The following is a 23,666-nucleotide window of genomic DNA, read 5'->3' as shown; positions in this document are numbered from 1 at the left end:
GCTTCCTAAGGCCCAGTTGACTTCTCATTCCAGGATGTCTGGCTCTAGGTGAGTGATCACACCATCATGATTATCTGGGTCATGAGGATATTTTTTGTATAGTTCTTCTGTGTATTCTTACCACCTTTTCTTAATATCTTCTGCTTCTGTTAGGTCCATACCATTTCTGTCCTTCTTTGAGCCTATCTTTGCATGAAATGTTCCTTTGGTATCTCTAATTTTCTTTAAGAGATCTCTAATCTTTCCCATTCTGTGTTTTTCTCTGTTTCTTTGCACTGATCACTGAGGAAGTCTTTCTTATCTCTCCTTGCTGTTCTTTGGAACTCTGCATTCAAATGGGTATATCTTTCCTTTTCTCCTTTGCTTTTCACTTCTCTTCTTTTCACAGCTATTTGTAAGGCCTCTTCAGACAGCCATTTTGCTTTTTTGCATTTCTTTTTCTTGGGGATGGTCTTGCGCCTTGTCTCCTGTACAATGTCATGAACCTCCGTCCATAGTTCATCCGGCACTGTGTCTTTCAGATCTAATCTCTTGAATTTGTTGTAGACAGCATATATATGGGTCTCATTTTTTTTTTTTTTTTAATACATTCAACTAGTCTGTGTTTTCTGGTTGGAGCACTTAATCCATTTACATTGAAAGTAATTATTGGTATTTATGTTCCTATTGCTATTTTCTAGTTTCTTTGGAGTTCATTGTGTAGATCTTTTTTCTTATGTTGTATTTCTTGACTATATAATTCCCTTTAACATTTGTTTCAAAGTTGGTTTGCTGGTGCTGAATTCTCTTGACTTTTGCCCTTTTAAAGTTTTTTATTTTTCCATCAATTTTGAATGAGATCCTTGTTGGGAGAGTAATCTTGGTTGTAGATTTTTTCCCTTTCAATACTTTAATTATATCCTGCCATTCCCTTCTGGCCTGCGGAGTTTCTGCTGAAAGATTAGCTGTAAAGAACATGAGGCTTCCCTTGTATGTTATTTGTTGCTTCTCCCTTGCTGTTTTTAATATTCTTTCATTGTGTTTCAGTTTAGTTCAGTTCAGTCGCTCAGTCGTGTCCCACTCTTTGCGACCCCATGAATCGCAGCACGCCAGGCCTCCCTATCCATCACCAACTCCCGGAATTTACTCAGACTCATGTCCATCGAGCTGGTGATGCCATCCAGTCATCTCTTGCACTGTCATCCCCTTCTCCTCCTGCCCCTAATCCCTCCCAGCATCAGGGTCTTTTCCAATGAGTCAACTCTTCGCATGAGGTGACCAAAGTATTGGAGTTTCAGTTTCAGCATCAGTCCTTCCAATGTGTTGAGTCTTTGTTAATTTGATTGATATGTTTCTTGGCATATTTCTCCTTGGGTTTATCCTGTATGGGACTCTTTGTGCCTCTAGGACTTCATTGGCTATTTAGTTTTCCATGTTGGGGAAATTTTCAATTACAATCTCTTCAAAAATTTTCTCATACACTTTCTTTTTCTCTTCTTCTTCTAGGACCCTTGTAATTTGAATGTTGGTACATTTGATATTGTCCCAGTGGTCTCTGATACTCTCCTCAGCTCTTTTAATTCTTTTCACTTAATCTGTTCTTCAGAAGTTATTACACCATTTTATCTTCCACCTCATTGATTTGTTCTTCTGCTTTAGATATTCTGCTACTGATACCATCTAGAGTATTTTTAACTTCAGTAAGTGTGCTATTTATTCTGTATGCTTATGCTTTTATTCTTATAGGTCTCTATTAATTGACACTTGTGTTTTCTCCATTTTGTTTTCAAGGTTTCTGATCATTTTTACTATTCCATTCTGAATACTTTTTCAGTTAATTTTCCTATTTCCTCTTCATTTATTTGAACTGTGTTTCTAGTTTGTTCCTTTATTTGTGCAATATTTCTCTGCTTTTTCATTTTTAAAAAGTGATTGTGTTTGTATCCTTTCCCCAGGCTTCAAGTAAAGTTGAATTCTTTCCCTGAAGAAAGTTCAATTCTTTCTTCCTTTTGGTTTCTGCCCTCCTAAGGTTAGTCCAGTGGTTTTTGTGAGCTTCCTATAGGTTGAGCTTTGTGCTGAGCTTTTGTGTGTTTTTTAGTTTTTCCTCTGATGGGCAAGACTGAGTGAGGTGGTACTCCTGTCTGCTGATGATTGGGTTTATATTTTTGCTTTGTTTGTTGTTTATTATTTTTTTTCATTTATTTTTATTAGTTGGAGGCTAATCACTTTACAATACCGCAGTGGGTCTTGTCATAAATTGACATGAATCAACCATGGATTTACATGTATTCCCCATCCCGATCCCCCCCTCCCACCTCCCTCTCTACCCGATCCCTCTGGGTCTTCTCAGTGCACCAGGCCCGAGCACTTGTCTCATGCATACAACCTGAGTGGGTGATCTGTTTCACTATAGATAATATACATGTTTCAATGCTGTTCTCTCGAAACATGCCACCCTCACCTTCTCCCACAGAGTCCAAAATTCACTGCACAGGGTGCTACTGGTGATTGGATGATTCTGGGTCTTGTATTCAAGTGGTTTCCTTTGTGTGAGTTCTCACTATTTGATAACCCCTTGGGTAAGTACTCTGGTAGTCTAGGATTTTGGAGTCAGTACTCCCACTCCAAAGGCTCAGGGTTTGATCTCTGGGCAGGAGCGAAGATTCCACAAGTGATTTGTTATGGCATTCAGTCAGTCAGTCAGTTCAGTTGTGTCTGGCTTTTTGTGATTCCATGAAACACAGCACGCCAGGCCTCCCTGTCCATCACCAGCTCTCGGAGTCCACCCAAACCCATGTCCATCGAGTCAGTGATGCCATCCAACCATCTCATCCTCTGTCATCCTGTTCTCCTGCCCTCAATCTTTCCCAGCATCAGGGTCTTTTCAGATGAGTCAGCTCTTCACATCAGGTGGCCAAAGTATTGGAGTTTCAGCTTCAACATCAGTCTTTCCAGTAAACACCCAGGACTGATCTCCTTTAGGGTGAACTGGTTGGATCTCCTTGCAGTCCAAGGGACTCTCAAGAGTCTTCTCCAACACCACAGTTCAAAAGCATCAATTCTTCGGTGCTCAGCTTTCTTTATAGTCCAAGTCTCACATCCATACATGATCACTGGGAAAACCATAGCCTTTACTAGATGGACCTTTGTTGGCAAGGAAATGTCTCTACTTTTTAATATGCTGTCTATGTTGGTCATAGCTTTCCTTCCAAGGAGTAGGCATCTTTTAATTTCATTGCTGCAATCACCATCTGCAGTCATTTTGGAACTCAGAAAAATAAAGTGAGCCACTGTTTCCACTGTTTTCCCATCTATTTCCCATGAAGTGATGGGACCAGATGCCATGATCTTAGTTTTCTGAATGTTGAGTTTTATGTGAACTTTTTCACTCTCTTCTTTCGCTTTCATCAAGAGGCTCTTTAGTTCTTCTTCGCTTTCTGCCATGAGGGTGGTGCCATCTGTATATCTGAGGTTATTGATATTTCTCCCAGCAATCTTGATTCCAGCTTGTGCTTCCTCCAGCCCAGCGTTTCTCGTGATGTACTCTGCATATAAGTTAAATAAGCAGGCTGACAATATACAGCCTTGACATACTCCTTTTCCTATTTGGAAACCAGTCTGTTGTTCCATGTCCAGTTCTAACTGTTGCTTCCTCACCTGCATACAGTTTCTCAAGAGGCAGGCCAGGTGGTCTGGTATGCCTATCTCCTTCAGAATTTTGCACAGTTTATTGTGATCCACACAGTCAAAGGCTTTGGCATAGTCAATAAAGCAGAAATAGATTTTTTTCTGGAACTCTCTTGCTTTTTTGATGATCCAGCATTTAGGGAGAGTAAAACAAATATCCAAAAATGAGAAACCAAAGATGAACCCCAGAGAAATGGCAGTTGCAAAATCAGGCAACTAATAATTCAAATAATGAAATATACACATATACATATACACCCACGAGCAAAGTGAAAATAGTCCAGCAAAAATAAAGTACAGTAGATTGATTGGGCAAGCAAAGGAAATAAAAAATTATATTTACCAGTTATGGACAAAACTAATTTAAGCACAAACTGGAAAACAAAAATAAAGCAAGGTGACAAGTGTCACATAAAGCAGTGAAAACAAAACTAAGAAATATTTTGAGAGAAAAGAAGAGAAAGAAAAGAAAAAAAGTATAGACATGAAAGTTAAATAGAGGTAGATAAAGAAGATTTATATACATTAACGATTAACTGCAAGGCAAAAAGAACAGTAAGAAAGACAGATGAAGGAACAAATGTAGAATAATATAATAGGTTTAACAAAATTAAAAATTAAAATTATAAAAAGAGCAAAGAGAAAAAAACAAAAGAAGAAAGAAAAAAGGGGGGATAAAGGAAAACTCCGCAGAACTGCAAAAGCCCAATTCAAGGGCAGAGGTTGCTAACAACACTAGAAAGTGTGATCGAATATACACATTTACATACAACTGAAAAACAAAACTAAAGCAAGGTGTCAACTGAGGAATAAAGCAATGGAAGTAAAACTAACAAATATGTTGAGAGGGAAGGAGAGAAAGAAAAGAAAGAAAGAATAGATATGCAAAGCTAAATAGAGGTAGATCAAGAAGATTTATATACACCAAAGATTAACTGCTAGAGGAAAAGAACAGTAGGAAAAGCAAACAAAGGAACAAATGTGGAAAAAATAGTAATAGATTAAAAAAATTAAAATTTAAAAAGAGATTAAAAAAAATAAAGATGAAAACACAGATCTGCAAAAGCCTAATGTAGAGACAGAGATTTGTGACAGCAATAAAAAATGTGACTGAGGAAAAAGGAAAAGAAAAGAAAAAAAAGAAAAACAACAACAACCTCAAAAACTTAACTGGATTTCTTAGTACCAATAAAATCGACAATTACAACGGGGGCGGGGGCGGGTGGGTGTACTGATCTCTGGAGCTGCCGTGGGGGCAGCTCAGAGTCTAATCTGGTCCTACTCCTGTGTGTTCTTGCCTGCAATGTCCACAGCTATCAGGGCTAGTGCATTTTCTTTTGTGGGAGCTCTCAGTGGCCTTTTATATATTCCATAGACACAGAGTCTGCCTAGTTGATCATGTGGATTTAATCTGCAGCTTGTACAGCTGGTGGGGAAGTTTTGGGTCTTTTTGCTTAACCACACTGTCCCTGGGTTTCCACTGTGGTTTTATTTCCACCTCTACATTTGGGCCGTTCACTGGGGCTTAGCTCCTGAGGCTGCCCTGGAGGACTTGAGTTTGCCCCTGTGAGGGCCAGTGTGGAGGTGGTGCAGCTGCTTGGGTCACAAGGGTTCTGGCAGCTCCAGGTACTCAGGGGGGTTGGCGGCTAGGGCAGCAGGAAATATAGTGCTCTAGAAGGGGTTGGCAACCAGTATTGGCCAATACGCGCCAGTATTCTTGCCTGGAGAACCCCCCTGACAGAGAAGCCTGGCAGCCACCATCTACAAGGTTGCAGAGTCAGACAGGACCGAAGTGACCCTGCACACATAAACACACGACTTTTTTTTTTCCGTCTGTGACAGCTCTGCCCCAGTGACAGTTGACCATGAAGATAGTGCAGTTGCTTGGCTTGCGGGGACCCTGGTGTTGCCCAGTGTTCAGGGAAACAGACTGCCTCCGTGGCAGGAGTTATGGCCCTGTCAGAGTCTTTTCAAGCCTCCTGTAGCGGGCGATCAGAGGTCTCTCCGGCCAGTCTTTCTCCGTACGTAGCTCGTAGCTCGGTGGTTCAAGCACTCAGAGGGATCCCTTGCATGGGGCCCTTCTCTATTGTTCAGCATGTCAGGCACACAGGGGGCCCCTTTGTAGATCAGCGCATCGGGCACTTAAAGGGGCACCCTGGGTTGGGTCCTACTCTATCATTCCGCATATCAGTCAACGAAGAGAGTGCCCTGGGCGGGGTCCTCCTCTGTAGTTCAGTGCCTCAGGCAGTCAGGCATTTGATGGGCCAGCCTCTCTATTGTTCAGCTGCCATGCTGCCTTTTGGGGAGAGAGAGGCTGGGTGATGGCTCCACCCTCTCCACGTGCCTCAGCAGTATTGCCCTGCTTTATGGCTTGCAGTATGGCTGCCTGGCTTTCTTCCACAGGCATTTCCCATCACGATCTCCTCTCTCACATCCCCTCCATCTCTCTCTATGGTCAACAGCAGCCCTCACAGTGAGTTTGCTCCATGATCCCTAAACTCCAGCTCCCAGCTGCTGCCCCTTCCAGGAGACCCACGTTCCTGCCCGGGGTATGTATGGCTGTGGCAAGGACTGTCTGGTTCTCATTCCATTTAGGCTGCCACAGATCAGCTGTTTCACTCTCAGCCTTAAATGTTTCTCCTCTGACTCAGACAATTGCCCCAGTATGGGTATCTGACCGCTGCCTCAGTTCCCCCACCCACTGAGGGCAGGTCCAGTCCTACTCCTCTTTCTCCCCTGGTTCCTTCATCCTACCAAGTTTTGCCTGGTTCTATGTATTCTTTTCTGGTGGTCAGGTACTCCTGTCAGCTCTCAGCTGGTGTTCTGCATGCACTTCTGTGTCTAAAGGTGCATTCCTGATTCATCCGTGAAGAGAGATGTACTCCACATCCATCCAGCTACTCCTCTGCCATCTTGTTCTCTGGCCTAAGTATGTCACATTTTAATGGAAAAAAAGAATTTCAATTAAAATCAAGAAATATTCTGAGAAAAATAGATTATTCATCTTTAGTTAGTGCATATTTTGACCACATTAGAAGAATAAAATATAATACTTATTATCAACAATCATAAAATAAATAGTCCAGTAAATTCCTGTTCCAGAAGACAGCTTTTACTCACTACTTTCCCTTATGTTATGTTGGAACTCTGCTCAAGTATGTCACACAGCAACCCAGGCTTAAAAATTAACCACTATCTGTATGATTCTTCAACAGGTTACAAACTTCTCTACATCTTATGCTTCATTTATGAAATAAAATTATATAACATAATTTCTAATCATTTTTTCTCTGAGATACTATGAAGCTCTATGTCCTTAAGGTAAGGTTTTCATATGATAATTGCATGTACTCACATTTCCTTGTTATTCTTTATCCACTAGAAAATTGACTCAGCATTATGAATCCCAACACCAAATCTCATTTCATAATGACACAGTGTCCGTGCATGCATATGTATATTTTTCGACCAAAACACAAAATTATCTAAATGCTCATTCTGAGTGATCAAGTGAGATAGAAATGAATTTCATCCTTCGAAAATTTCCAATTCATAATCCATATTTTCTCTTTTTCACATCTACTTTGAACAACAATATCTAGGGAAGGTTAAATAGACTTAATGTATTAATTATTAATCTCTAACTGTGCTTTACCCTCCTGGCAGTGACAACAATAATAATGGTCATTCCATCCCCATGAGAACTCATTCATTCCTTCATTTAAATAAGACATTGCTGGGCATTATGAGGGTCACTGGGGTGTTATCCATACAACTGGACATATTGGAATGCCATAGAAATAACCAGGGAAGTGTGAATGTTGTTTTGGGAGATAACAGGGAAGATTTCTCAGAGGAAATTACATAACGGAAAGACAGTTCCTAAACTTTGAATAAAGACTTTTTTTCTTGGTGAAAATAATATTCATAAAAAGGAAACCATTTTCCTTTTCAATGAACTCACACTTTCATCTATCCTTTGCCCTTCTTTCTCATGGGAAGACAGATACATTCTGTTCTAAACCCAGCTGGTCCCTTGTTGCAGCTTTTACTTCCCCCAAGGTCTTATATCATTAATTATCACTTCCTTCTTGAATAGTTACTTCTCTCATTGTCCACTGACTCTGTGTGCTTCCAACTACAACTATGTTCTATGATTTCCATGCATTAACAACAACAACAAAAAAAACTGTCTTCCAACCTCCCCTTTAATTTAGCCACTCTTCTTTTGTACTCATAGGAAAACGTCTTGACCTATACCTTCTCTACATCAATAGAGATTCCTCAATGCTAAATCCAACAACTTCTCTATCTAGAGCCTACTTGAACACTTAATATCTGTACAATGTTTGACTTCGAGGAACAGTCCTCCTGGAAAAAAGCAACTTTTCCTTTAGCTTCAAGTGTAGTATTCTCTTTTGTTGTGTTCCAGTCGCAAAGTAGTGTCCAACTCATTTTTGTCCCCATAAGCTGTAGCCTGCCAGACTTATCTGTCTATGGAATTCTTCAGACAAAAATACTGGACTGGGTTACCATTTCCTTATTCAGATGATTTTCCCGACCCAGGGTTCAAACCCACGTCTCCTGCATTGGTAGGTGGGTTTTATACCACTGATCCACCAGGAAAACCCAATATTCTCTTTCAGCTATTTATTTAAATCGATCATGTAGGCTGTTCTTTCTAAATTCTTTTCTTAACAATGTGTGTTACCTTATGTCTCCCTCACATTCTCCACATATAATGATTTGTGTGTTGAGTTCAAAGAGTTGCAGTGAAGATCAAATAATATAGTTCATGCAAAATTATTGACACATGCCAAGTCCACTCCAGTATTCTTGCCTGGAGAATTACTATAGGGCGGAGGAGCCTGCTGGGTTACATTCCATGAGGTTGCAAAGAGTAGAACATGATTGAACCGATGAGCACACAAAAGCTTTAATTAATAAATGGGAAATATTATTATAATCATTAGTGTTCCTAGTGATATAGTCTAATCTAACATAGTGATGACTGCTGAATCCAAGCTCTTTGAGCACTGTAGAGCCCAGAATTATTCAATACACTTTTCTGCTATGATAAACGTGTACAATTCTGGCATTCAATATGGCAGCCATTATCCACATGTAACTTTCAAAATATCTGCAATGTGGCTATTGTGAAAGAGGAACTGAAAATATTAATATTCCTTAATTTTAATTAATGTAAATTTAAATAACCACATGTGACCAGGGACTACTATACAGTATTAGCACAGATCTAAGCTTATTTTTAACTTACATTCAGTTTGCAAAATTAAAATGTATCTAACAATCAGATTCCCCTTCTGCATTTTATAAAACAAGCTACTTTTCTGAATTCCCTGTTTCAATTAATGGCATCACCATTTGCCAAGGCAACAATGTTCAAATGCTATGTGATGAATTAGGATTCATTTTGAAATGAAAAGAGCATGACCTTTGAATCAAACACACCTGGCTTCAAATAGGGCATCTCCATTTCCTTGCCATTTGACCTTGGGCAAATTAAATAACCTGCAAGAGAATCATTTTTTTTCCATTTGTAAAATAGAAATAAATATGTGTATCACACAAGGCTATTATCAGGATGAAAAGTCACAGCTTATGTAAAACACCTGGCATAATGGTTGGGCATATAGAGCATATATATTTCATAAATATACATTACCTCTTTTCTTGCCTCCCATAGCAAATGGATTAACAGATTCTATTGATCTCCTGTTGAAATATTTTATGTCTTTCCTCTTTTTCCATTCCCATTGAATATGTTTTATTAATCTCTTTCTCATCAACTTTTTCCAGTGGAATAGCTCTTAATCAATACCTCTTCCCCAGTTATCTTTTAGTAATATCTCTTATCTAGCCATACTCTAAATTTCTACAAAATAGCTTTTCCAAAATGTTGATCTGATCTCATCACTATTTATTGCTTTATAATTTTGCTATATTAGTATGTAATTGTGTATTGCATGGTTCTAATTTTTATATAGTAGGTGGTACCACAAGTGTATCATAGTACAAGTATTCTTCTACAATCCTTTCATGCTTGCATCCTTGGGGTCCATAATTTAAAATTTTCATTATGCATAACTCTAATGTCTTTATTTTTATATTTATGGCACATATAAAAATGTGATGATTTAGTTATTTTTCTGTTGATAAATATTTAAGACTACTTTGAACATTCTAGTATACTTTTCTTAATGAACACATACAAAATTTTTCTAGTATATGTACATGTTATATTGAATAAAGTGAACAAATGCTAAGAGTACAGCTCATTTAAAGTGTATACACTTCATTAACCACCACACAAATCAAGACACGTAATGATTCCAATATCAGAAGGCTGTTATTACCTACCATCCCTAGGATTACAGTTCTGAGTTCCATTATTCTACATTCATGTTCTGTAATTTCATGTATATCAATATACCTTTTTTCATGTCTAACCTCTTTTAAATATTATGTTTATAAGAATCATGATTGTCCTGCATGTAGCTTCAATTCTTCCTCCCCACCCCATTGCTCTTAAATATCTATTATATGAATACTCCATTACTTATTTATCCATTGTACACCTCAAGTGTATTTGAATTATTTCTAGTCTTTTGTTATTATTTCCATAGAATGAACACATGCACTTATTTCTGTTCAGGCTATTCCTAAGAGTGAAATTACTAGATCACAAGGTAATACATTTTTAGCTACAGTAGATACTCTCCACACCATTTTCCAATGTGGATTACCAACTTACTTTCTTACTAGAAATTTCTGAGGATTTCAATTGCTCCACATCCTCCATAATACTTGAAATCCTGGTTGCAATTCTCATAGAATTGTCAGGATATCACCTTGTGGTTGTGCTTCTATTTCCTTGATAACTAATACTTTAAACAACTATTCATGTGATTATTACCATTTGTATATCTTTTGTAAAGTGCACTTTAGTGACATTTTCCACATTTTGTTCTTTTTTATACTTTTAGTTTTGATTTGTTTAGACCTATTACATAATCTGGAATGAATCATTAGTTGAATATATGTATTGCAAATATCTTTACTAACTCTGTGACTTGACTTTCCCCTCTTATTGTGTATTTGATGAAAATAAATTGTAAATTTTCATGAAGCACATTTTTAAAAAAAACTTTTTGTTGTTAGTGATGTTATACTGTTTACTATTAACTCTAAGTTCATGAAAATTTACTCTTATGTTTTCTTTTAAAGCTTTATTTTTTAGATTTTGCATTTATTTCTGTGATACATCTGGAATTAATTTTTTGTATGGTTTGTATAGGGTCAAGGTCCATTATTTTTTCCCATATGGATATTCAATTGACCCACCACCATTTATTGAAAAGACAATCGTTTCCCCCACTGAATTGTGGAGGTGGCTTTGTCATAAATCAGGTTACTATATACATGTGGGTCTGTTTCTGGAATCTGTAATTCCCTGCCATTGAAATATTTATCTTCGTACAAACACCATACTGTATAAGTTGCTGCAGTTTCAAAATAAATTTTATGGCTAACAAATCCTCTAGTTTTGTTCTTTTGAAGATTTCCTTTCCTACTCTAAATTCTAGGTACTTTGCCTTTCCATGTACATTTTGGAGTTTGTTTGCCAGTATCTAGAAAAATCTGAAGTGTTTTCTAGCATGTGAACATTTCCAGTATACAAATATTTCCTTATAAGAACTGCCTTTTGTATTTTTGACATGACATACCTTCATTACTGGGCTTCCTTGGTGGCTCAGTGGTAAAGAATCCACTCACAATGCAGGAGACACAGGGGATGTGGGTTTGATCCCTGTGTCGGGAAGATCCCCTGGGGTGAGAACATGGTAACCCACTCCAGGATTCTTCCCTGGAGAATTCCCTGGACAGAAGAGCCTGATGGTCTGTGGTCCTTACGGTCACAAAGAGACATGACTGGAGCGACTTAGCACACATGCATATGCATCTTCATTACTATTCATTTCAAGTAATGTCTAATAATCTTGATGAGTATTATGTTTTAAATTTCTAAATTCTTGGAATTTTTAATCTCTGTTATTGATTTCTAATTTGACTTTTTATGTTCAGGTAGTCTATACATTTTCAGTCTATTGAAATGTGAAGTGATATGTTTGACAAGACAGATTTCGATCAGTTTTGGTAAATACAGAGCATGAACTATATGTGGTGGTGTTTCTCTCTTCAGGAGAGTGACATGTGTGCTTCCTGTGACAGGTTGTGTTTTTCAAAATTAGCCACACAATACTCCCCATCCTACATGATCATTTACAATGTGACCATCACTTTTTTTTTTTTTCCAGTAAGAAGCGGGGTCTATGTTTCTTCCCTTGAATATGGTGGACTTGTTATTTCCTTATAACCAAAACAATGCTGTGGAAACACTATATAACTTACAAAGTTACGGCAGAAAGTGCATGGATTTCTGCCCTGTTCACTGGAACACTTAGTTTTGGAGCACCAGGTCACCACCTAAGAAGTCTAATTAATTATCTTGAAGTCACTATGTTGTCAGAAAGTAAGACCACATAGAGAGGCCATTGCAGGTGCTCTGGTCAGCAATTATTTTTTTAGTTTGTTTTTTAATTGGAGGAAAATTGCTTTACAATGTTGTGTTGATTTCTGCCATACACCAATGCAGATCAGCCATAATCATACATATATCACCTCCCTCTTGAGCCTCCCTCTCCTCCCCCATCTCACCTCTCTAAATCATCAGAGAGCATCAGGCTGGACTCCCTGAGCTATATATGGTCAGCAATTCTAATCTGTCTTCCCCACCAAGGCACCAGACTTATACGTGAATCAACCTTCACAGGATTCTAGTTCCAAGATATCAATCACGCATAGTCTTCTAGTCTACCAAAACTAAAACTGATCTTCATAAAGCAGAGTGAAGCTTTCCCCTCCCATTACCCTCCTTACCCTTTCCCAAGATTCTGTCCTTCTGTAATTGTATAATAAGATAGTTGTTATTTTATATCTCTGAATTGAAAGAGAAACAATTATTCTATACCTGGACATGAAGGGCTGCTATAACATAAACCTGAAACATATGGTATTGGCTTTGACATTGGGTAATGAACTGAAACTGAAAAGGCACAAAAGACATCAAGATGACTGGAAGAACAGCAGACAAAAAAGACTTTTGGTATTTGATTATGGACAGTGTACCAAAAGTTACCTGTAGCAATATAACACATATAAAGTGTACCAAATGAACCAGTGATCTAAGAGAATTTACCAGCTATACAATTTATCTTCAAACTACAGCAATGTATACCATATGATGTTTGTCATGTAAGAAATTGGACTCTTCTGTGGTCATAATGCTGTGTAAAGATTAAGAACATAAAGATACCACATTTACTGTTATTGGCAATCCTAGTCTTTAATCCTTCTCAGTTTATAAAGGGAGACATGAAGGTTAGACAAACCTTCAAATGAATTTATCCATCAGTCTTTGTGTCATAATATTTTGAATTTGTCAATTTAAGTTATCTGATGTGTTTCAATCTGTGTAATTGACATCTTTTTTTAAGTTCATTGGCTTCTCTCTCTTCATAGGTGGATTCATTGTGAAATGATTCTAGTAGTAATTTCTTTCTTTCTCTTTTATATAACAAGATGTTATACTCTCAGAACTGTTAATACCTAAAATCAGAAGTTTTCCCAAGGAACTCTGTTTTTGTATGTGATTGTGTGAACAGTAGTATTTTAAAAGAAAACTCTAGGTACCAAAAATGATCATTACTTCTCAGTTGCCTGATGTTTCTAGATGGAGTGACTATATACACATATATATATACACAGATATATATACATATATATTTAAAACAACTATACTTGGAAATAAATAATATTTAGATATAAAAAATATTACATTATATATATAAATATATGCATATATAATCATCATGGGTTCATACAGATACTTGCTGTTCAAGACTAAAAAGATTATATAACATCTTTTATATTATAACAATATCATCTTCCTTTCACACTTGGTTTTATAGATAGAGAGGAAAGTAGCATTAGGGCACTCTATTATTAGCTGTTTTACACAGACAATAGTCTAACAATATTATACTACCACAAATACAATTACTGTACTTATTATTTTCATGTGCTGTCCACTTTCTCCTATGTTTTTATAGGTGCACTATATCTATGTTGTCAGAGCATGTAAATATTACATATAATATTCTCATCTTTAACCTTGATTTAGTCTTAATTATACAATTAATTATATATTTATCACACAGTTTGTATTTAGTTTCATGTCTCTTTAGCAATTTTGAATGCTTGAAGTTTATCCTCTAGTGGATGAATCTTCAAGAAAATCTTATATTGGGAGTATTTCTTACATTGTTGTTTGTTGATGTCTATTTTTTTTTTTCATGTTTGAAAGTTTGCTTGTTTAGAAATAGTCTTTAGTTCACATTTTAAATCCTTGTATGTCTTAAATATGTTTTATCTTTTTCTGACTTAAGATGTCAAAATTACTGATGCTAATCAATTTCTTGTCTTACAAAACATTTGCTATTTTTAATAAATGTCAAAAGAATATTTGATTTTTCTCCACATTATAGTAATTTTGCAACAAGATTTTGGTGTTGGTCTCTGTGGATCACTTTTTCTTAGTGATATAAATTATTAAATCAATTAATGTTTACTTCTGTCTGTTAGAATACTTTTCATGAAATATAATTTATTATTTGCTCTCTTCCCTTGCTTTGATTTTCTTCTTTAAGAAATTCTGTTATCTGTTGTTGGATCTTCTTTGTTTATCTTCAGTATTAGTCAATTTCCCTCAAACACTTTATCTTTTTCTCCATTTCTCATAAATTTTAAAATCTTCTTTTTCATTTTTAATTAATTTTAAAGAGCTATCAGTGATGCTTATTTACTCTTGGTTTCTTTTAGTTTAGTCTTCATTGCTGATACTATTTTTTCCTCTTTAATATGTAATTATTTTCTAAGTCCTCACATCTTATTTCTGAATTTTTCTAATTCTGATTTTTGTTATCAAATTGTTTGATTCAAACCATTTAATTCAAATGGTTTTTATCTTTTTCTTGGAAAATGAGGTTTATAGCTTTTAAAAATATGTTTGTAAGTCATTTTCTGGTAGTATGCTTTTGTTGTCTAATAGTCCTTTTTATCTTCTATCCTTTCTTCTCCTCAAAGCCACATTAAAAAGTATATACTATAGTTTTTTGAAAAGAAGAAATATATAATTTTTGTGAAGTCTAGTGTATTTTTTTTTCTTTTATGCTTTATGCTTTTGGTGTCAAATCTAAAATATCTTTGCCAAAACTATGGATATAACAAAATTTCTCATATATTTTCTTTTAGAAATTTTATGGTTTTAGATTTTACTTTTTAGCCTACCATACATTTTAATCAATTTTTGACATGACAATTTGTTTTTATTTTTGTTTCCTAATGAAGCAACTCCAGTGTTCTTGCCTGGCGAATCCCATGGACAGAGGAGCCTGGCGGGATGCAGTCCATGGGGTCGCAGAGTCGGACATGACCGAAGCGACTTAAGACATGCACACACAATGAAGAGCCACTTGTTCTAGCACTGTGTTTTGGCAAAGATGATATTTTTTTCACTGAATTGCCTTTGTAGCCTTGTCAAACATTTTAGTCTTTATTCTATTTTTTTTTTGATTGTTTTAACTATTTTAAATTCTCTGGAGTCCCCTATATATTTTATATATTTTATAGACAACTTGTTAGTGTCAACCAAAAAGTTCTTCATAAATTTTATTGAATTGTGCTGAAACTTAATCAGATTTATTTCTAAGTATCTAAGTATTTAATATTTTGAAAAATTTCAATTTTGATTTTTGCTAATATAAAAAAGTACACAAAATTTTATAAATATTGGCTGGTATACTGTATACTTTCTTATACATTCTAGAAAGGTTTTATTTTTTTTTTGTACCTGAATTGTATTTACATAGATGACCATATTGTTATTAAATAGTTTTGCTTCTTTCCTTTTAAATTTTGTTGACTTTAAAAATAATACAGTCAATTATTTTACCAGCAAAAATGGAATTTATTCAGGAATAGCAGAGGAATGGCAATTCAGGACAAGCAAGCTATAGCAAAAGTCATAGGCAAGTCAAACAAACACTGGAGAAAAAACATTAATTTATAAAGAAGAGAAGATTAGAATGGACTGTTTTGAACAAAAGTCCATCAGAGGAAAGTGACGGTTCAGGATGATGACAGTTTTTCATTGGTTGAGTTACTGGAGTATTAGATTTCTTGTAGAAGATGCAAAGTACATATTCTCTTGTTGGGACCTATAATTGATGAATTTTTTTCCCCCTGTTGATAGTTCTTCTGTTAGGGTCTATAATTGACAATTTTTACTATAATTGACACTGAGTGGCACTTCATGAGAGTTCCTGCTTCGATCCATTTTAGTGAAATTTCTCTTTGTTAATTTTCACAACGTTGAATACAGCCTTTTTTCATGCATATTATACTCTCAAAGACCTTTAGTGCAATGTTGAAGACAAATGGTGAGAATAGATGTCCTAGACTTTTTCCTAAAATTGGAAAAGCATTCTTTTACTATTAAATATGAAGTTAGCTATATGTTTTTAGATGACTTTACCTGAGGACACCTATTTCAATTCCTACTTCACTGTTTCCAGAAGAAATGGGTGTTAACTTCTATTAACTCATTTCTTTTTGTATCTTTTAAGATGTTCATTAGCTTTATACTTTTAAGCTGGTTAATACAATGGATTATGTCAATTTATTTTTAAATGTTAAACTAAGTTGGTATTCCTTTAATAAAATCTCCTTTGCATTGAAATACAATAATTTAAAACATTTATTTTGCCAAAATTTTAAGAATATTTGCATCAGTGTTCATGGAGGTTAGTTGTCTGTAGTTTTTGTTATTTGTGTAGTGTTCATGGAGGACAGCTGTCTATAGTTTTTGCTACTTGTGATGTCTTTAGCTTTGGAATAAGAGTGATGCTGGACTCATAAAATAATTTAGGAAGCATTTCCTTCTCTTCAAGAAGAAATTTGTAATTATTTCATTTTTTTATTTTTAAGTGTGTTTCATGAGGAATATTGCATGGACCTGAAGTTACTTGGGATTGATTGCTTAACAGATGTTTTAACAAATAATTCAATTTAAAACACATAAGGCTACACAAGTGTCTTTCAGCAAATTTCCCCTTTCATCTAAGTTCTAAGCTTTTGACATAATTTTTTTAATGACAGTTATTTATTTTTCTTTTAACATCCATGTATCTGTAGAGATACAACTTTTGTCATTAATGATATTGGTAATTTACATCTTGTCTCTTTTTGTTTTCTTGGTCTAACCAGAGGTTTATCAGTTGTATTAGTCTCAAAAAGCTATATTTTGGTTTAATTGATTTTTCTCTTATTCAGTTCAGTTCAGTCACTCAGTCGTGTCTAACTCTTTGCAACCCCATATACTGTAGCATATTAGGCCTCCCTGCCCATCACCAACTCCCAGAGCTTGCTCAAACTCATGTCCATTGAGCTAGTGATGCCATCCAGCCATCTCATCCTCTGTTGCCCCCTTCTCCTTTTGCCTTCAATCTCTCCCAGCATCAGTCTTTTTTTTTTTTTCCATTTATTTTTATTAGTTGGAGGCTAATTACTTTACAATAGAGTAGTGTCTTTTCCAATAAGTTGGCTCTTGGCATCAGGTGACTAAAGTACTGGTGCTTCAGCTTCAGCCTCAGTCCTTCCAGTGAACATTCAGGACTGATTTCCTTTAGGATGGACTGGTTGGATCTTGCAGTCCAAGGGACTCAAGAGACTTCTCTATCACCACAGTTCAAAAGTATCAATTCTTTGGCACTCTCTCTTATTAGACTTTCTAAATATTTCATCTATATCATTTATCATTTATATTCATCCTATTTCTGATTACTCACAGTTACATTTGATTTTCTTTTTTAGTTTCTTAAAGTGAAAGCTGAGATATTAATAGATGATTAAATATTAGTATTTAGTGTATTTATTGAAATAGTGATTTTATACAGAGATTTAGTATACTTTTCATCTCAGACACTCCAGTTGTCATTTCTAGAGTCTTGATTTAATTTTTAATTTTTTTAACACTGTATGTGTCTCTACTTAACCTTTCAATCGTGGGGGACATGGTAATAACTTTTAATGTCCTTGTCTGCAAAGTCTAGTATCTGTGTTAGTTCTGATTTATGTATTGATTTGTCTTTTCATCATAACTTTTATTCTTCTGCTTTTTTGAATTCTTTGATATCAAATGTTGAGCTCACCTTCCTGTGGTTTTCTTCTCTCTTGAAACTTAGTTCCTCAAATCTTTGCAATCTCTGTGGATCTCCAAAAACTTCACACGTACTTTTTATTTTTTAATCTAAGCTTTCTAATTGTTTTTATTAGATGGTTGGTACAAGAGAAGCAAGCCTAACATTACTGGTAGTGGGATTCATCAATTATTTCATTTTGATTAGAAAAGAAAAAATAACAGTTTAGAGAAGAAAGTTGTAAACAAGCTGCAAGCAAGTTGCTTGATAGCAAATGATCCTTAATAGGAACAGAGCTGATAAAAGTTTCCCTTTTGACTTTTGAAATGCTGGAGCTCTCTCCTAGCTCTTGATTCCATAGAGGCTAAATAATAAATTCATGCCATAGCAAGACTACAGTTGCAAAATTTTGACCAAAAACTTGTCAACTCTTGGATGGCAGAGACAGCCATCTTTAATTCCTACTGCACCTAGTTCAGCAACTTGAACTTTATTTTTAAAATAAAGTAAGGGTTTCAGTTTAATAGATTATTTTGGAGAACAATATTTAAAACATTTAAAAAGCATGTAGAATGTGCTATTCATTGTGTTAAATGATTTAATTATAAAATCTTGTTAACTCTGCACAGCAGCATTATAGTGTATGTTTGGGGAAAAAAAAAAAAGTGAAACTTAGTCACTCACTAGTGTTTTGCTGTTGTGTCCAACTCTTTGTGACCTCTGTCTATAGACTTCTCCAGGCAAGTGTATGTTTAAGGCAGGGTAAATTCCAATCTTTCACCCAAAGATTGTCTTATGCTCTCTTCCCCGAAGAGAATATATCTTTTTTCTTTTGCTTTATTTATTTGAAATATCACAAATTACATAGTTAATTTTTTATATCCTTAGAGTTAACATCAGAAAATCAGATGAGTGAATTTCTGAAAATTTTATTTTCATTTGCCATCGCACAGTGAATGTATTTTATTTTTTAATTAATTAATTTTTTTTAATTGAAGGATAATTATTTTACAGAATTTTGTTGTTTTCTGTCAAACATCAACAGCAATCAGCCATCAGTGTACATTTTAGAGTTAAAGGTTGATTTCAGCTCCACCAACGGTCCTGGCTCTACTATTATACTTCCTATTCTCTTCCCAGTAGCAGCAAATAGTGAATTGGATCCTGTTATTATTCACCGATCCCTTATGTCAGCTGAATATTTCCTTGGCTTAGAGTGTGCACCTTCTCTCTTCTACCATCCTCTACGCCAAGTCCCTTCTCTGTGTTCTGTCTCCTGGCTCTGACAACCCAGCCGTCAAATCTCACTGCCCACTACTTACCTCCACAAGGAGTTCCTTTATGACTTAACATAGACTTTGTCTGCTATGACTTCCTCAAAAAATTACACTGATTTCTTCCTCAAAGGAGCAAATCTAGCCCTAAATTCTGTCACCACCACTCTCCCTGATGTGAAGATAAGGCTAGAATTTTACAATTCCTTAAGTGCAGACCAAACACTGTAACTCAGAAGAGAAAAGAGGTATACTAGGTTAGGTCACTCATTCAGACAGAATTGGAGTGCATATCTCTTGGCTATACCCAATTATAAAATAATAAATCATAAAATACACTGTACACACCAGAAAAGGTAGTCTATCTACCTATGCAAATCCACAGCATTATATACAAGGACTTTCTAAAAAGAAGAGGCCCAAGTAGACATATAAAGATGTATAACATTCCCACAATTCAAAGATGAATGTTTTTCAACATTTTAATATTTTTGAACCTTACTCTTGTTAATATATGTCAAATAGCAGCACTCTTCACTTGTTTTTCTTGAACAAATTTTTTAGATAACCCCATGTCTTAGAATCCAAGACACTAGTGTTTATCAGTTTGTCTCCAGATGTTTATCTCAGTGTTTATTTCATAGACTTCAGAGTCATCTAATTTTGCTGTTAATATGTGATTAAACCATTTTGTATTGACAGGCTTTGGTCACAGCAAAGCACAAACAAGTTTAGGAAAATTTAGAAAAATTATTTTCCCCTTCAGACTATAAATGTCTCTGTCTTTAAGAATACATTTATAGTAGTGCTATATAATATTATCTTTGTTAATATTTTTCTACTTTAGTCATAATAACCACAGTAAGATTAAAATAAGTAATATGTCTAATTGAAATCATTCAAAGAATTTTTATGGATTTATATTTTCTTGGGCAAAGTGCTTATGATCTTTTTATCCATTTAGACTATTGAAAGAAAGATGAAACAGGTTTAAAATGGGTATAAATTATTCATAGCATTTTTATTCAATTTTCCTTTAAAGGAAAGAAATCAAATGTATTTTTCTTCAGCCTTTAAAATGGAGATTTGGACTCTTATGCTTACCAGATCAGTAACATGATGTCACCAGAATTTGACTTATATCACCTTGGTTTTCATACAGAGGCCGTTGTCTCAGACCTTTTCCACTTTCACAGGAAGAATTCTTACACAAACTATTAAAATCATACCTCGTCTTAATTTTGCAACAGTATAAACCCAACCTGCAGTGGTAGGCACTAAATTATGGGTTCTTAAATTTGGTTTCATGTGATTTTATTTGCTTTGTTTTCAGTATCTGGTAAGAAATTGGCAGTAGACCATGAATTATTATGCACTTATGGTGTCTCTTCTGTGTGCTAGTATTCTGCTGATATTAGAGAAAACTTAGCCTAATAAAGTGAAAGTAAAAAAGTATATCTCTAGTTAAATTGTTCAAGAGTTACACTTTATATTCCTCTAACAGCAAAAATAGAAACTTCACATGCTGAAATACTGTCATGCAATAAGGACTGTAAATTTACAATTTCTCCATCAAGAGAGCCAGAAAGTCAACATATGTAAACACTATAGTTTGAACATCTATTTCAAAATTATAATGAAAGATGTGTTAGTAAGTGCACTATATGTCTTGTAAAATCTGTCTTCAAATTTAAGATTTCCAGAATTTAGGAAGTTTTAAAATTAAAGTTGTAGGGTTTTCCACATTGCTTATTTTTAAAAACCTAGTATGCCGAACCAAAGCGGCACTGTTGCATATGCTGATGTAATGGTACATACTGACTCTTTCACACAATTTTAGTTATTATGTTCATGGCTTTTTGTGTACATGATATCCTGAACAATGATTACTCTCTTAAATTGTCTCATGCTAGATCATGGGAACAAAATTTGTCTTGTTGCATAGAAAACTTCATTCATGAGACTTTTAACTAAGACTATTAGGTGCAATGTGACTTTTCTGGTAGCTCAGCTGGTAAAGAATCCGCCTGCAATGCAGGCAGCCCCAGTTTCATTCCTGGGTCTGGAAGATCCCCTGGAGAAGGGATAGGCTACCCACTCCAGTATTCATGGGCTTCCCTGGTGGCTTAGATGGTAAAGAATCTGCCTGCAATGTGGGAGATTGGAGTTTGATCCCTGCGCTGGGAAAATCCCCTGGAGGAGGGCATGGCCACCCACTCCAGTATTCTTACCTGAAGAATCCCCATGGGCAGAGGAGCCTGGTGGGGTTACAGTCCATGGGGTCACAGAGTCAGACAGGACTGAATGACTAAGCATAGCACAGCCATTAGGTTCAATGCCAAACACAAGCAGTGGTAAACAAACAAACAAAGAAACAAACAAAACTTGTATATGAGAGGGTTCTTATTTTTACATAATACTATTAATAGTGATAATATAGTCCAGATGTTAAAAATACAGTTCCAAGGCCTTTAAATTGCAGACTGTGATGAGAATATAAGTTAGTGTCCATAATATTATCTAATAAAATGCTTAATAAAGATTCAACATATGTTATTCAATAGATGTGCTTTAGCAAAATCAATTTCTTTGCTTAGCCCATAGGTATAGATTTTGTGATCATGTCTCCAACATGCTAAGTTATTTACTTAAAACCCATTGAATACTATTATATTCATTATGAAACATATACAAAAAGAAGAATGGAAAAAGTGAAGTAAAATTGAACATTAATAGACCTAGGTTTCTCTTCAAACTTAGCTCTGGAGACCACGATACTAGATTATTGAAACTGGCTAATTCTGTCTATAAAAGTGTTGCTCAAATCTCTGGCTTCCCTGATGGCTCAGACAGTAAAGAATCTGCCTGCAATGTAGAAGACCTGACTTTGATCCCTGGAGCAGGAAGATCCCTGGAAAAGGGAATGGTAATCCACTCTGATATTCTTGCCTGGAGAATTCCATGGACTGAGGAGCCTGGCAAGGCTACTGTCCATGGGGTCACAAAGAGTCGGACAAGACTGAGCAACTCACACACACACACACTTAGTCTGCTGAAAGACTTTTTAAAAACTGTAAATAACTGCAACCCTCCCTTTTCAAGAGCTACTCATTTTAGTCTAATCTTTCATTCATACTTACTTTAATTTGATATTTCTGAGCATTTTATGACTCCTTCTATTTTCTTGAAACTTACAATATATGGCTTTCTAGCAACTAACCAGGCTTCTCTAAATATTGGCACAATTATCCTACAAAAAGATTCTTATAATTAAGAAATTATGTAATTTTAGGTCCAAACCAAGTTAATAATTATTAAATTCACTAAGATAACAAACATAAATAGCTCTGTCCTGTGAAATTACTGGCCTATATTTATCTGGCCAATAATGGTTATTAAGAAGCATAAGTAAAATAACTATTCTTCCACTATATCTCACTGTTGTTTGTGTGAAATTGTATATATATAATTGTTTAAATTTCTAACTAATTAACCTACAATTGTCTTTCAGGTTGCTCTGAGTTTGTCAGTAAAAAAGCTTGGTGTTTGACACTTTATGACTATTTTGTTCCTTTTGAACTTTTAAAATCTTTCATATAATAACTGTTTTTAAAAATTGAATAAAATAGGCTGTTATGGATTTTTTTTCCCTTTTCTTTCAGACAGTGGTGAGAGAGGAAAATGAAGGTGAAGGTGAAGTCGCTCAGTTGTGTCCAACCCTTTGCGACCCCATGGACTGTAAGCCCACCAGGCTCCTCTGTCCATGGGATTTTCCAAGCAAGAGTACTGCAGTGGGTTGTCATTTCCTTCTCCAAGAGAGGAACATAACAGACAAAAAGTAGGTGTGTGTAACATAAAAGAAAAAGCATAGACCCAATATGTTCTTTGTGGAATATATTGTGATAAACTTGCTGTAGGGGCCAGTTTGGGCTTCCCAGGTGGCTCAGTGGTAGAGAATCTCCATTTTAAAGGCCAATGCAGGAAACATAGGAGGCATAGTTTCGATCCCTGGGTTGAGAACATCCCCTGGAGAAGGGAATGGCAACCCACTCCAGTGTTCTTGCCTGGAACATCTCATGGTCAGAGAAGCCTGGTGGGCTAGTTTATAGGATCACAGTCAGACAAGACTGAGGAACAGAGCATGTGTATGAGGGACCAGTTTAGTGACTACTTGAAGTAAAAACAATTTTCAGTTTTGGAGAAAGTAGAAACATTTTTCTGTATGTCCATTTAATGACCACTTTAGAAAAGAAAAGAACGACTTTGCGTTTTTCACTTTTATTCTTGCTTGAGTCATAACAACACTACCTATAATTTTATTAGGCCAAGTTAATGGTATCTGACATGTTTTAGGGCAGAATCCTTGTCTTTTGTCATGCTAACTGCA

General features: G+C 35.5%; 1 long non-coding RNA gene across 3 annotated transcripts in view; it reads left to right on the top strand.

Annotated features, from left to right (window-relative positions):
* LOC136145157 (uncharacterized) overlaps nt 1–23,666 on the top strand; it is an 88,537-nt gene that overhangs the window by 30,216 nt on the left and 34,655 nt on the right. For 2 of the 3 annotated variants that reach the window (XR_010658708.1, XR_010658706.1), the window contains exon 3: nt 22,942–23,117. This is a non-coding gene — a long non-coding RNA (uncharacterized lncRNA). Of the gene's footprint in view, nt 1–22,941; nt 23,122–23,666 lie in introns of all 3 variants that reach the window. The other variant, XR_010658707.1, reaches the window with a different exon arrangement.

This window comes from Muntiacus reevesi, chromosome 12 (genome assembly GCF_963930625.1).
Source record: "Muntiacus reevesi chromosome 12, mMunRee1.1, whole genome shotgun sequence".
Lineage (NCBI taxonomy): Eukaryota > Metazoa > Chordata > Mammalia > Artiodactyla > Cervidae > Muntiacus > Muntiacus reevesi.
Note: the sequence above shows the minus strand (reverse complement) of the source record. Positions and strands in the feature narration are given on the sequence as shown.